This window comes from Octopus bimaculoides, chromosome 6 (assembly GCF_046866305.1).
Source record: "Octopus bimaculoides isolate indiv1 chromosome 6, ASM4686630v1, whole genome shotgun sequence".
Taxonomy (NCBI): Eukaryota; Metazoa; Mollusca; class Cephalopoda; order Octopoda; family Octopodidae; genus Octopus; species Octopus bimaculoides.
The window spans coordinates 64066597-64083495 of record NC_142933.1 but is presented as its reverse complement, the minus strand read 5'-3'; the positions used below and the strand labels follow the sequence as shown (position 1 = coordinate 64083495).

General features: G+C 39.0%; 1 protein-coding gene across 1 annotated transcript in view; it reads left to right on the top strand.

Moving 5' to 3' along the window:
• LOC106878351 (malectin-B) overlaps nucleotides 1-16899 on the top strand; it is an 81891-nt gene that overhangs the window by 35656 nt on the left and 29336 nt on the right. The window lies entirely within an intron of this gene.

Genomic DNA, 16899 nt, shown 5'->3' with positions numbered 1-16899 from the left:
GTGAAATTAACATGTAAGTGGCTGAGCAATCCACAGACACGAGTACCCCTAATGTACGAGATTCAGGGAGATTCAGCGTGATACAGAGTGTGACAAGGCTGGCCCTTTGAAATACAAGTACAGCTCATTTTTGCCAGCAGTGGACTGGAGCAGCATGAAATAAAATGTCTTGCTCAAGGACACAACACATCAGCAGGAATTGAACTCACGACCTTACAATTGTGAGTGAAATGCCCTAACCACTAAGCCTTCACTATATATATATATATATATAACTTGTTATGAAAGGCATTTTAAATTGTTATAACAATTCCACCAAAAATGCCTTCATTGTATTTTTAAAATTAAGTGGAGTTCTTTTACTCCACAGATGTCCTTGCATCTGCAGGCCTTACCTCAATTAAAGCTATGATTTTGAGAAACCAAATTAGATGGTGTGGCCATATTGTTCGAATGGCAGACGAGCGCATGCCAAAACAGCTGTTTTATGGTGATCTTGCAGAGGGGAAATGCTATCGGCGTAAACCTAAAAAAAGGTTTAAAGATGGCATAAGGACTACTATGAAGTCACTTGGAATGGATCTAGAAGACATAGAAACCCTTGCTTCAGATCGAGTTGGATGGCAAGCAAAAGTGTGGAGTGGAGGGAAAGCATTTGAAGAGTCAAGGATAACATGTGTAAGACTCAAAAGAGATCTAAGGAAGAATGTAACAATCAAGTAGGTGAACAACAATAACCTTTTTGTGTGCACAGTCTGTGACAGACCATGCCTGTCTTTTGCTTGGCTCAAATCTCATTTGCGAACCCATGGTAGACGAACCTCCACCAACTATTCAGCCTATATGTCTGTGCACACCTTTGAATATAGTGTATGCCAGAAGGTTTGCAAATCCAATGGATGTCTCAAAAGACATTTTAAGATCCACAAAGATCAGAACTTATTTGCAGCTCTTGGTGGTCCAAATTGGATGTGCAATCTGTGTGGGTGCCTTTTCAGAACATTGTCTGGTTTAAAAGGCCACATCAGATGGCATGATGGTGCTAAGGTGTAGTTACAGGTAGTCAAACTCTGCATAGGAGTAGACAACCACCAACCACCATACGTGTGTGTGTGTGTGCGTATATGCACACACACACACACACACACACACACACACAAGTGGCTGTGTGGTAAGACGTTTGCTTTTCAACCATATAGTTTCAGATTCAGTACACTGCATAACACCTTGGGCAAGAGTCTTCTAAATACACACACACTGAAGGGAGGCTGACAAAAAAGGGATTTCGCATGTAGCAGATGTGGAGGAATAGCTTAGTAGTAAGAGTACGTGTAAAAAATAATTTTTTCAAATCTTAGAGAGCTTCCTAGAAGTAGTCCCTATTTTCTGTTACTCATAGTGACCTAATGAGCAGTGGTGGAGTGTATTCTGGAAACAGCAGGTGGAATAAGAACAGGGTGGTCAAAGTTCAGTGGGGGCTTTAACTTCTCCCTGGCAATGAACGAATCTTCTCTCCAAATAAAGAGATGTAAGACATTTTGCATGCTAAATGAAACATGGTCATTGAATGAGGTGGATGTGTAAAGGCTAGAAAGAAATGATGTGAGCAGAAGCAGCTGGATATGTAAGGCTAATGTGTATAAATGACAGTGCAAAAATTGAGCTGAGAAAAAAAAAAATAATCTGGGTATAAAAATCAATTGGATATAGTGCGCAAGAGGGAAGTGTGTGATGTGAATGGAAGACAATATTTGAGTAATGCAGTACTGAACAATTCATGTGGATGGAACTTGTTGTTGAAGTAGGTCCACATATAACATCTCAAGGTACATTTTTTTAATCTCTAATGAGATTATGCTCATGTCACATAAATGCAAATTTAATGAACAAATTTGTAATTAAATTATTGAGTATTAATTGAAATGACTGTAAGAAGCAAAGATGACCAATTTGTTAATAATAAATAATTGTTAACTTCCTTATCTCCATTTACCTTTCTTCTTTTAACTGGATATAAACTATATGCTTAATGTATACTTTCCCCAACAATACTAGGTATTGAACCAGTATTTCCTTGGATGCAATCATACCCTCACGAGGTTAACATATCCTCTAATTAAATTTAAATATATATATATATATATATATATATATATATATATAAGCATCAGTTGTGGTGTGCAAGAGAGACGATTGCGCTGGTATGGACATGTGGTGAGAATGGATGAGGATAGCTGCGTGAAAAAGTGCCACACCCTAACAGTTGAGGGAACCCGTGGAAGAGGTAGGCCCAGGAAGACCTGGGCTGAGGTGGTGAGGCAAGACCTTCGTACATTGGGCCTCACCGAGGCGATGACTACTGACCGAGACCTTTGGAAATGTGCTGTGCGTGAGAAGACCCGGCAAGCCAAGTAAGATCGTTGCCAGTGCCCCTGGACTGGTTCTTGTGCGGGTGGCACATGAGATGCACCATTTTGAGCGTGGCCATGCCAGGACCGCCTGACTGGCTCCCGTAGGATTTTCGAGCGAGATCGTTGCCAGTGCCCCTGGACTGGCTTGTGCGGGTGGCACATAAAAGACACCATTTCGAGCGTGGCTGTTTTCGTGCGGGTGACACGTAAAAGCACCCACTACACTCTCTGAGTGGTTGGCGTTAGGAAGGGCATCCAGCTGTAGAAACTCTGCCAAATTAGACTGGAGCCTGGTGTTGCCATCCTGTTTCACCAGTCCTCAGTCAAATCATCCAACCCATGCTAGCATGGAAAGCGGATGTTAAACGATGATGATGATGATGATAATATATATGAAAGGGAGTTTAGAGATATCTATTATCTGGGTGGATACCATGTTATCTCTCAGTTAAGTTCCAGTTAACAGCTAACCACTATGATCAGTATTTAACATCTGTGACTACAATTTGTTGCTAGTCACTCCATGAATTCTTCCAATGGTTAATTTCATGCATGCTTCGCTGGACAGTAAAAGTTTTCTGGAGTATATATTATTACCAATAATAAAGTGTATGGAGACCAAAAAATGTTTTATAGTTATATACTGCATATTATAATAACCTACATGTGTTTCCACTAATGTGACTACTCAATGTTGCAAATGTCACCTTGCATCATTATCGGTGCAGCTTCATCAGGCTCCATCCATGCCTATAAATAATCGTCCCACCTCCCACAGAACACAAACTAACAAAAATTTACTTCACTCAGTTCACTTCAAGGACGACAAAATGGACGGACCCTGATGAAGCTGCACTGACAATAATGCAAGGCTGCATTTGCAACAGTGAGTAGTTGCTGCAGTAGAAACACATATAGGTTATTATAATATGCTGTATATAACTATAAAATAAATATTGTGGATGTTCAAGTCTCCATACTCTTTGTTATTAATAATTATATGTATAATATATATATATATATATATATATATATATATATATATATATATATATATATATATATATATATATATATATATATAAAGATTATGAGTTAGAGGTTATGCAATCATCTAAAGGATGAATGTATCCGTAGGCACTACTGGTGTATTACCCCACTATGTATAGGCCTTGCTTTAAGGTTAAGTTTAATACCAATGATCAACTTCTAATTGTAAATTGTTACTTCATTTCTTTATATATATATATATATATATATATATATATATATATATATAGAGAGAGAGAGAGAGAGAGAGAGAGAGAGAGAGAGAGAGAGAGAGAGAGATATTTGGTTGGCAACTAAGTTCCTGCAGTTTTTTAAAATTTAAATTTTTTAAAAGGTTTAATAAAAAATAACAACTAATTAATCAATAATGTATTCGCCCTTGTTGTTTACAACTTCTTCCCAGCGTTCAACAAGATTTTCAATACCTTGTTGGTAGAAATCACTTGATTTCGACTCAAAAAATTGATCCAACCAAGCTCTCAATCCTGCATCAGTATTGAATGCCACTCCGCGTATAGCATTTGAAAGAGATCTAAAGAGGTGGAAATTCGTTGGTGCCAAATCAGGAGAGCACAGCGGGTGTGGCAGCACTTCCCAGCCGTGCGTTTGAATGGCTTCCTTGGTCATATTGGTGATATGAGGGCAGGTGTTGTCATGCAGCAGAAGAACTCCAAGCTACCGATTAGGTCTTTTCTCTTGAATAGTTGTGTTGTGTCATTCCATCTGCTGAACATAGAGTTCCACATTGACCGTTTGGTTCCGTTCAAGTAATTTGTAATAGATAATCCCTTCCCAATCCCACCATACGCATATCATTGTTTTACGCGGATGAAGATCTTGTTTCACATGCGGTGTCGCTTGTTTACCGGGGCTAAGCCATTCCTTATGCTGCTTCATATTGATGTACGGGTACCATTTTGTGTCGCCAGTAACGATTCGGTAAAGAAATCGTTGCTTGTGTCCACAAGTTCCATGAGTTGAGTGATGACGAGCAAGCAAACCAGCGGAGATTGTAGCTCGTTGATTTTTGTTGTTGTCTCTTAAAGCATGCGGAACCCATGCTCCATACTTCTGAACCTTTCTCATTGAGTGAAGTTGCTTCTCTATAGCAATGTGGGAGCATTCCATTTTCTCTGGCAGTTCCCTTGTCGTTTGACGAGAATTTTTGTGCAAAAGTTGGTTTAATCGCTCTTCATTGAACGAGGTGCGTATTTAAGGTCAAAATTTCCACTTTTGAACTTGGCATACCAATCACGAGTGGTTCTTTCACCTATGGTTCCCTCTCTATACACAGCACAAACGTCGCGTGCAGCTTTTGCGACCTTGGAACCATGATTAAAAGCAAAAAAAAAGGAGGTGTCGAAAATGCTCGTTTTTATTAAGTTTACATTCCATCTTAATGATATGAAAATAAACAAAAATTAACTAGAAAAAAAAAACAAAATAGATTCCAAAATGATTCAAAAATAGAATTCTCGAAAAAAAGTAGATCCCAAAATTTAAAAACGCAATAAATTCCAAAATTAAAAAAAAACAGCAGGAATTTAGTTGCCAATCCAATATATATATATATATATATATTGTTAGCATGAAAGATGGATGTTGATGATGATGATGATGATGATGATATATATGGATATATACAAGATAAATATATTTATATATACACAGATATCTCAAAAGTAAATAGACACCATCATTTTTTAAAGATTTATTTCTAGAAACAAAATAATTTTATTTAATGTATATAAATACTTAATCTAGTATTTAGTAGACATGCCCTGTGCCATTTTTAATGATTTAATCTATTAGTGTCCACACAGATAAAACTTAATGAAAGCTGTCATTTTACTTTTGAAATATGTGTGTGTGTGTGTTTGTTCTTGAAGTACATCATCATCATCATCATTTAACATCTGTTTTCTATACTGGCATGAGTTAGATGGTTTGACAGGAGCTAGCAAGCTGGAGGGCTGCACCACACCCCAGTCATCTGCTCTGGTTTAGTTTCTACAGCTGGATGCCCTTCCTATTGCCAACCATTTTACAGAGTGTACTTGGTGCTTTCCACATAACACTGGCAATGGTGCTTTTATTATATGGCATCAGTACAGGTGCTATCATGTGGTACTGGCACAGGCGCTCTTCATGTAGTGCCAGCACAGGTGCTTTCTGCATGGCACCAGCATGGGTGCTTTTTATGTGATGCCAGCACAGGTGCTTGACTCTATCTAGCTTGACATGTTTTCTCAAGCACAATAAATTGCCAGGAGTTTCAGTTCCTAGTCATCTCCTCAGTGAGGTTCAATATCTGGAAATCATTTCTCACTATTTCATCTCACTTCTTCCTAGGTCTATTCCTTCCACAGGTTCCCTCCACAATTAGATACCGGCATTTCTTTATGCAACACTTCTTTATACCTATAAAGCTATAACTAACATCATGTAAATATCGGGTTAGAAAACCCCTTTTGGATAGAAAAAGGCAAAGGCTGCCTGGAACATAAATCCACAGACATGACATGTGTGTGTGTGTGTGTGTGAGTTCATATTTTCCATTGCCTTTACATATATTTGCTGATGGTAAGCAACAGCCTCGCTGTTAACACGAGGTGTCCTTTGTTGTAGTCAACTATGCAAACATGCTCATGTTTCTGGACATGTCTTGACATGTTCTACAGTCTTTGTAAAGAAAAGGTTCATTGAAATGGTTTCATTTCTTTCCAGTTCACTGTGTAACTGCCTGCTGTTTGTTGCTTGATATGCTAGGGGATTATTACCTTGCTTGGAAAAGATGAAGATTGGCAACAGGAACAGTGTCCTACTATAGAAAATCTCATCTGATCAACTTTCATCTGACTCATGTAAGCATGGAAAATGATGGCGATATATGTGTCTGTGTGTGCATTCAGCTCTGTCTTGAATATTACTCTTACCCTGCAATAACATTCTCTTCTGATCTTTTCCCTCATAACTGAATATTTGATTCCATCCCCTCAAATACCCCTAGGTCTTTGTAGCTCTTCGCTGGCTTTAATTCCTTTACTACATTCTGCTTGTCAAGATTAGCATTGGCTGTTTCTGTCATTTTTCCTTTGATAAAGGTAGCTTTTGCACATTTATCGAGGCCAGATTGCATCCTGATGTCATCACTGAATTGTATAACAATCGTTAGTAAGCCTTGTAGTTGTTGGTCATTTTTGGCAAAGAGCTTTAAATCATCCATGTAAATGAGATGATTTATATTTTTATCAAACATTTTATAACTGTATTGTACATCATTGAACAATTTTGAGAGAGGTATTACGGCTAGACAAAAGAGGAGTGGTGATAGAGAGTCACCCTGGAAAATAGCACATGAAATTCTTACATCTCCAGTATTAAGAGATTCATTGTTAGCAGAGTAGGTGCTATTTTACACATTTCCAGACATTTCTTAATCCAGCTCTGTGGTAGGCTATCAAAAGCTTTTTTATAGTCTATCCAGGTTACCGACAAGTTTTTGTGTCATTTGTGACAATCTTCCAAGATCATTTTATTGATGTGTAGCTGATCTTTACAACAATTGGACCCACGTTTACATCCTTTTTGCTCATTAGGGAATATGCCACATTCTATTAAAAAAATTTAGGTATATTCAGTCAGGACAGATGTTAGCGTTTTATACATTGTTGTTAAGCAGGTTATGGGTCGATAATTTTTTGGTTAATTTGTTTCTTCATTTTTTGAAAGAAGGAATGTTACTAGCCAAGAGGGAATCATACTGGGTTGTTGCAAAACATTGTTGTAAAGTTTTGTTAGCAGTCCATGGTTCTCTGGGAAGGCATTCAACCAGGAGTTAGGAATTTTATCCTTTCCTGGAGACTTCCATTTGCTTGACTCCCTGAGAGCCGATCTTACATCCTCTACCTTGATACACTCCCACTTTGCTCTTCTAAGGAGTCTAAGTATTATTATTATTATTATTATTAATAATAATAATAATAATAGTATATATATATATATATATATATATATATATATATATATATATATATATATATATATATATGAAGAAGTGCTGAAAAGTTCCTGGTTTTGAGTAAAAGGAAATACAGGAGGATCAGTTAATTATGATTTTATTCAACATATTCTCCCCTCAGATTCACACACTTATTGCAGCAGTCCTTCAGTTTTTCTCAACCCTGTAAAAGAACTCAGGAGGTTGGGTTTCCAACCAGGCCTTTCACAATACACTTAAATCCAGGAATTGTTCAGCATCCCCTCGTGTGTGTGTGTGTGTGTGTGTGTGTATGCAACACATATATACATCTGCTTAATCAGGACTGACTTGAATGAAGCCACATCAGTAGTAACAACTATCACTACCATTGTATAAATCCATAACCACAACCGATATCACCACCTCTTCTGTCACCACCACTATCGCTACAGTAATCACAACTAAAAGCATCACTGCAATTACCAGTGCTAGTCAAATACATTATCACTACTGTTATTTAGATCCATAGTCACAGCCACAACTGATAACAGCACTACAACAACCACAACTGCATCCACCACCACAGCTGCTGCTGTTGATTGCTGCTGCTGCTGCTACTACTACTACTACATTATTGCCGTTATATAAATCCATAACCACAGCTGATAACGCCATCACTTCCATTACAAACTACAGCCAGCACTACCACCGTTACCACCACCACCACCACCACCATCACTACTGCCATCACCAGAGTCGCAAAGTGATGAGAAAGAACAATCTCTCTATTTACATCCTATTTGCATGTTATCTTTTACATAATTGATCAATTTGTCAGAAACAGAACATAAGCTTGTTGAAACAGTCCAGATACAGTGGGTGGCGGCAGGTGTGTGAGTGAGGGGAGAGGATTGGCCTCATTGCCACTGCTGCTCTGGCATCACTACCACCACCTGCATTTTTGGCTTTTATGGATTATTCCTCCTTACTTCATTAGACTGCTAAAAGGGTTAATGACAACTGACATGTTTGTTTACTCACCTGTTGATATTTCCATACTTATTTTACTTCCTTGCTCTCTTTCTCTGACTCTCTCTCTCTCTCTCTCTCTGCTCTCATTCCCCCAACACACCAACACACAACTATGACATATGACATGTAATCCAGTACAGTCTGTTGCGCCATCAGGTTATTCATTGACTAAACCAGCACCCCCACCCCACCCCCATCCCATCAGGTTACTCTGGTGAAGAGGGTGACCAGAAACCCCTGCAAAAACATGACCTGTCCAAAGCATAGGATCAACGACTATCAAGCAACAGCAGAGGGACTTGGACATTCCAGATTAGTGTTATAATGTGCTAGAAAACCAATGAGGAGTGAGGCAACCCTTAATTTTCATTAAAACATATCTCTAGAACATATCTGTTATAAAACCTGTTAACATTGTTGAGACAGGTATTTTGGATCAGTTTGTCTTTGGATCTCTTGGCTTTGACTATGAACGCAAGTTGCGTCAAATTAAATTTTTCAGGGTCATTGCTGACAATATATTTTTCTGATCATCATTGCTGATCATAGACGTTCATATAATGGATATCTATCACCAACACACACACACACACACACACACACACGTATGTACATCATTATGCAGTTTTATTTCAAGATTTCTTGCTGATAAAGAGCCAGTTTCTAACCTAGATCCAAGGCTCCTTCATTGGAATTTCTACAACAGCAACAAGTTATTTTTTTTATGTATGTATGTATGTATGTATGCATGTATACATGCAGATCTTTATGTTTTGTTTTACCTGTTGAGCTGTTGTTTTCATTCTGTTCTTTGGTTGTGTTGTTGATGTGTCTGTGTTTGTCTCCCACCACCACTTGTCAACCAGTGTTGGTGTGTTTTGGTCCCATAACTTAGCAGTTCAGTAAAAGAGACCAATAGAATAAGTACCAGACTTTAAAAAAAAAAAAAAGTACTCAGGTTGATTCATTCGACTAAAAATTTTTCAAGGCAGTGCCCCAGCATGGCTGCAATCAAATGACTGAAACAAGTAAAAGATAAAAAAAAAAAAAAGAAGTACCATTCAGAAAGTCCTGCAAACCACAGTTTGCTCATGACTGGTGTATATAGCATGCCATCAATATCAAATATGCCATTAACCCTTTGGCATTTAAACCAGCTATATCTGACCAAAATATTCTGTTTTATGTTCAAAACAGCCAGATTCAGCCTATCACACCTACCCTTCAATGTCATTATAAAATATACAATGACATCATAAAAATTTCGAAGCTACAAAATAATGCATGATTAATTAAAAAACAATTTGGCAGAATAATCTGAATGCTAAAGGGTCAAGGTGATGAGGTGGCAGAATGGTTAGCATGCCAGGCGAAATGCTTAGTGACATTTCATCTGTCTTTACGTTGTGGGTTCAGATTCTGCCAAGGTCAACTTGGCCTTTCATCCTTTCGGGGTCGATAAGTGCCAGTTGAGCACTGGGGGTTGATTTAATCAACTTGCTCTCTCCTGTGAAATTGTGTCAAAATTTGAAACCAGTTGAACAAATGTAAGGTAGCAAGCTGACAGTCATTAGCATACCAAGTAAAATGCTTGGTATGTTCTAAGTTCAAATTTCACTGAGGTTGACTTTGCTTTTCATCCTTTCAGAGTTGCTAAAATAAGTACCAGCTGAGCACTGGGGTCGATGTAATCAACTTACCCCCTACCCCAAAATTTCAGGCCTTGTGCCTGTAGTAGAAAAGATTATTATTATTATTATTATTATTATTATTATTATTATTATTATTATTAAGTTGGCAAGCTGGCAGAATCATTAGCACACTGGGCAAAATGCCTAGCAGCATTTCATCTCTCTGTACATTCTGAGTTCAAATTCCACTGAGGTCGACTTTGCTTTTCATACCTTTCGGGGTCAATAATTAAGTACCAGTTGAGCACTGGGGTTGATGTAATCCACTTACTCCCTCCCCAAAATTGCAGGCCTTGTGCTAAAATTTCAAACCTGGCAGAATTGTTAGCACACCAGGCAAAATGCTTAGTGGTATTTCATCATCATCATCATCATCGTTTAACGTCTGCTTTCCATGCTAGCATGGGTTGGACGATTTGACTGAGGACTGGTGAAACCGGATGGCAACACCAGGCTCCAGTCTGATTTGGCAGAGTTTCTACAGCTGGATGCCCTTCCTAACGCCAACCACTCAGAGAGTGTAGTGGGTGCTTTTACGTGTCACCCGCACGAAAACGGCCACGCTCGAAATGGTGTCTTTTATGTGCCACCCGCACAAGCCAGTCCAGGGGCACTGGCAACGATCTCGCTCGAAAGTCCTATGGGAGCCAGTCAGGCGGTACTGGCAACGGCCACGCTCAAAATGGTGCATCTCATGTGCCACCCGCACAAGAACCAGTCCAGGGGCACTGGCAACGATCTTACTTGGCTTGCCGGGTCTTCTCACGCACAGCACATTTCCAAAGGTCTCGGTCAGTAGTCATCGCCTCGGTGAGGCCCAATGTACGAAGGTCTTGCCTCACCACCTCAGCCCAGGTCTTCCTGGGCCTACCTCTTCCACGGGTTCCCTCAACTGTTAGGGTGTGGCACTTTTTCACGCAGCTATCCTCATCCATTCTCACCACATGTCCATACCAGCGCAATCGTCTCTCTTGCACGCCACAACTGATGCTTCTAATGTTCAGCTTTTCTCTCAAGATACTTACACTCTGACGGGTATTCACATTGACATTACACATCCAACGGAGCATACTGGCTTCATTCCTTGCGAGCTTACGTATGTCCTCAGCAGTTACAGCCCATGTTTCACTGCCATGTAGCATGGCTGTTCGTACGCATGCGTCATACAGTCTGCCTTTTACTCTGAGTGAGAGTCCCTTTGTCGCCAGCAGGGGTAAGAGCTCTCTAAACTTTGCCCAGGCTATTCTTATTCTAGCAGCTACACTTTCAGCGCACCCACCCCCACTACTAACTTGGTCGCCCAGATAGCGGAAGCTATCGACTACCTCTAGTTTTTCACCCTGGAATGAGATAGAAGTTGTTTCCTGTTTGTTTACAGTCTTTATTGCACCTGAACATCTGCCACAAACAAAAACTAACTTGCTAGTTAACCTGCCTTTGATGTTGCTGCACCTCTTATGTGTCCATAGCTTGCACCGGGTACATCTTATAGAGTTACTACCTACTCCTTTTCTACATACTGAGCAGGGCCATCTACCTGAAGGGGTTTGTGTTTTATCTACCTTCCTACTTATTAGGATTTTGGTTTTAGCTAGGTTGACTCTAAGGCCCTTCAATTCTAGACCTTGCTTCCACACCTGAAACTTCTTCTCTAGTTCTGATAGTGACTCCGCAATTAGGGCAAGGTCATCAGCATAGAGGAGCTCCCAGGGGCAACCTGTCTTGAACTCCTCTGTGATTGCCTGGAGGACTATGGTAAATAAGAGGGGGCTGAGGACGGAACCTTGGTGGACCCCTACCTCTACCCGGAATTCATTGCTGTACTCATTTCCAACCCTCACCTTACTGGCAGCATCTCTGTACATGGCTCGCACAGCTCTCACTAACCATTCTTCTATCCCAAGTTTCCTCATTGACCACCAAATAAGGGATCGGGGGACCCTGTCAAAGGCTTTCTCCATGTCAACGAAAGCCAGGTACAGAGGTTTATCCTTAGCTAGGTATTTCTCCTGCAACTGTCTCACTAGAAATAAGGCATCAGTAGTGCTTTTACCTGGCACGAACCCAAACTGCATCTCATCTAAATTGATTCGCTCCCTAATTAGTTGGGCTATGACCCTCTCTGTAACTTTCATAACCTGATCTAACAGCTTGATGCCTCTGTAATTATTTGTATCTAAAGCGTCACCTTTACCTTTGTAGCAGTTGACTATGATGCTGCTACACCAGTCATTGGGTATGACTCCTTCGTGTATCACCTGGTTCATAATACGGGTGACTAGGCTATAGCCAACACTGCCAGATATTTTGAGCATCTCTGCAGTGATTCCTGATGGGCCGGGGGCTTTCCCGGTCTTCATACTCTTAATTGCTTTATCTACCCTGGTACTATCAACTCGGATAGCTGGTCCCATCGTTTTTTTTTAATATTCTGAGTTCAATTCCTTTTGGGATTGATGTAATCGACTTACCCCCACCCCCACAACTTACTGGCTTTGTGCCAAAATTTGAAACCAATATCAAACATGTCATTCCTTCCTTAGGACAATAGGTGTAATAGAAGAAGGGAGGGCAGTTTGGCTACTGCTTCAAACAGGTTGAATGATTCTGTAAAGCATCCCCCACAATGGTGGTGGTGGGTGTGCACATGCGTGCGTGTGCATTCAAAAGTGAATAGTAAGAGGAGAAAGGAAGATGACAGGGCGTTTCTAAGTGAGTGTGTTGATAGCAACTAGACTGTACTGTAAAATTGAAATAATTTCAACTGCCATTGTCTACTTCCATTTGTGTTTCTTTGCAATCAGTTAGACATGTTTTCTCTTGTTTTTATATCTTCTCCTTTATCATCATCATCATCATCATTGTTTTATCTTATATTTCACCGCTATCTTTCTCCAGCACCAATCATAATTATCTTCGTTATTACTTGTATCATCCCTAAACTATGATAAATAACAAACCCAATCAATATCATCATCATCATCATTATCATCATTATCATCATTATCATCATTATCATCATCATCATCATCATCATCATCATCATCATCATCATCGTCGTTGCTATCATCAGTACTCATCACTATCCTTTCTTTTTGCCTCTTCTCCCTTCTTTGCCATCCTCTGGCCCTTTCAGATAACTAATGATTACTTTAAAAAGAATTGATCTTCATATATTGTTTGATTACTCTTATTTGAACTGTTGTTCATTCCTTGCACACAGTCTGTCCAGTGCAACCTGGCTTTCTTACTATTGGTTGTTGGCATGTTTAAGCTTTAGTGCACCAGTCTCATGTTGCCATGTCTGTAAATTCTAAATTAAGTGTATGTTTGTATTTATTTGTGTATGTGTGTGATGTATGCCATTACCATGTGTATGAATTCTATATTGTGTATCTGCTTATCTGATGTTGCCATATGTGTAAATACTATATTGTGTGCACACGTGCATGTTGTATGACGTTGCTATGTGTAAATTCTATATTGTGTTTTTTATTTTTTTACTTGTTTCTGTCATTAGACTGCAGCCTTGCTGGGGTACCACCTTGAACAATTTTAGTCAGATGAATCAACCTCAGTACTTATTTTTTTTCCAGACCTGGTACTTATCCTGTTGTTCCCTTTTGCCAAACTGCTAGGTTACAGGGACATAATCAAACCAACAAAGGTTGTCAAGTGGTGGTGGTGGTGGGAAACAAATACAGACACAAAGAGACACACACACACGCACATATATACACAACAGGCTTATTTCAGTTTCTGTCTACCAGATCCACTCACAAGGCTTTGGTTGACCCAAGGCTATAGTAGAAGACACTTGCCTAAGGAGCCACACAGTGGGACTGAACCTGGAGCCATGTGGTGGGGAAGCAAGCCTCTTATCACACAGCTACACCTGCACCTGTGTTTATATCTTTTTTCTTTCTTCCCCATTTTAAGATAGTAAGACATGATTTTGAGGAAGGTTTCCTTGCTATTTCTAGCAGCTTGTGTGATAGTATAGAGCAACAATGGTGAACCTCTTTAACTGAGTGTTCCAAAATTTTAATTTCTCTATTTATCCTCCTATAAGTCAAGTGTTATTTGTATAATGTGTTTTTTTATAGCATGATATTACGAAGGTATGTTTTTCTCTTTGTCAAAATTCATCATGAGTCAGCTAAGAATTCACAACTCAACACAAGTGTCAAGTTTGCTGATGGTTTTATTTTATTGCTTAGTCAGGATGAAGGGTGGTGCCTGTAATCTTTTACAGAGTCTCTGAGACAGGTTGGAAGGAGAAAAGAAGGTATATATCCTCAAACTAGAGACCTGGACCAAATGCTTGTGGCAGAATGGACTCTGCTAAAGGCCACCAAAGTGGTGTGGTGGTGTTAATCTGTGCATTGGATTAACTCCATTATTCATGTTGGCCATGACAAGATTTGAACTCAGAAAGCAATGAATCAGAACAAATACCACCATGTATCTGATGCTCTGATGGTTCTGCATATTCACCTCCATAGAGAAGTTACTGTTGATGTTGTTGTTACTGCAAGAGTTCTTGCTGTTTCTCAATCATATAACGATTGATTAAGACTGAAGGCTTTTCAAAGCATCTTCTGTGGTTTCAAATTTGTCACCTCACCCCCACTCACAACCATTCTTTCTTGCAGCTCTCCAGATGAAGGTCTCTCACCTCACAAAAATATCAAGCTCCAGTGTTTTCTATACTTTATATCAGGTTTTGGCAAAATACAGCCCACATACCAAATCCAACTCACTGACTTCACCCATTAGCATTTAAACCAGCCACAACCAGCCCAAATATTCAGCTTGTTTTATGTTCAAGATACTCAGATCTGGTCCTTCACAGCTATTCTATAATGTCATTCTGAAAATATACAGTCACATCATCAAAATCTTGGAGTTTTGCGATTATGCCTAATTACTTGAAGACAATGTGAACAAGAGCACTCAGAAAGTGCAAACCTCTGCCAAGGCAATACCAGTGTTCTCTCAATGATTAGCCAGAAATGATTTTTAAAATGAGAATATCTGAAATAAACTCGACTGCTCTCACAAACAAGAATACTAAAAATGAACCCGACTGCTCTCAAAAATTAAGTAAAAAAACAGGAAAAATAATCCAGAATCCTTGTCCGGTATTGGATCGACCCCAAAATCTAATCAGTTTGTGCCAGTCATGAGGCCAAACATCCTTGAAAGTTTCATTCAAATCCATCCAACAGTTCTTGAGATATCCTGTCCACGGACAAACAAACAAACAAACACGACTGAAAACAATACCTCCGCCTTAGCAAAGGTGGAGGTAATAAATAAGCATTACATTTTATAGAGTTATAGGAATGCTAAAGGGTTAATAGAAAACAGTGCATATGAAAATTCTTTACTTTCTTTAGCTATGGTTAGTGAACAATGAAACTCATCATCATCTTCATTTTACAACTGCTTTCTATGCTGACATGGGTTGGAAAATTCAGTACCAAAAAGTAGTGCAAAAGCCTCGTTTTTTTATGGCTTCAAAATTAATCAATGATTTATTCTGAAACAATAAAAATAAACAAAAAAGTCTAAGATTTCAAACTGTAACTGTTTCCACCTTTCTAAATGAATCAAATAATGGAGACTAGCAGTGTCTCATATGCTGTTGTAATATAGTTTACAGGAATAACCAATTCTGAGAAGAGCTGGAATGTCAAAACTGCTTACTTATCCTCTAACACACTTCAGCATTCAGATTACTTTGTCAAATCTAATGTTTTGAATTACTCATACATTATCTTTTAGCTTTGAGATTTCGATGATGTGGTTGTATATTTTTAGAATGACATTGTAGGGCAAGTGTGAGATGCTGGATCTGGCCAGTTTCAACATAAAACAGGTAGGGCTGGATGTGGCCAGTTTAAATACAAAAGGATTAAACTGGCCAAAGTATTCTACCTGTCTTATGTTCAAACTGACTAGATTTAGCCTTTCTACCTACCCTACAATGTCATTCTAAGAATAAAGCAATTACATCATTGAAATTTCGGATCTATGAAATGATGCATGATTAATTCGAAACAATGTGAATAAATAAGTGTTAAATTGGGCAGAGTAATCTGAGTGCTAAAAGAGTTAAGGAAAGTAGGTGAACTAGCTGGTACCACATTTACCCCATTCATCATACAACTTGTTTTACAAGCAGTGCCGTTTGTTTCCAATCTTGTGTGAAAATATGTCTGGCCACGGGGAAATATAATCTTGTTTTGGAAGCAGGTGAGGGTTGGTGACAAGTAGGGGTATCTGACCAAAGAAAATCTGCCTCAACAAATTCCATCTCATTTATGAATGCATGAAAAAGGTAGACATTAAGATGATGATGATGACATTGACAATATGTTTACTCACATATAAAGTGAGAAATTTAATGCAAAACACCAATCGAAATTGGCAGGGTAGCATTATATTTGAGGGTAAAAGAAAACAAGATAGGATAAAACATGACTGGTATTTTTCGGTACAAAGCAGTGTGAGTTGGTTTGTATTGTATTCAAGATCACATTGTGCCCAAGTAGATGCAGTATATTTTTCAAGACCTTCAGTGAATGGCCTCTCTCTCCTTTTTCTCTCTGTCTTAGATGTTTATTATTCATGCATTTATATATGCATATAACAACACACATGCACACATTTATATATATATGGCGGGGGTGAGGAGGAAGGGTCTGTTTTTTTTCTGTAGATTCCA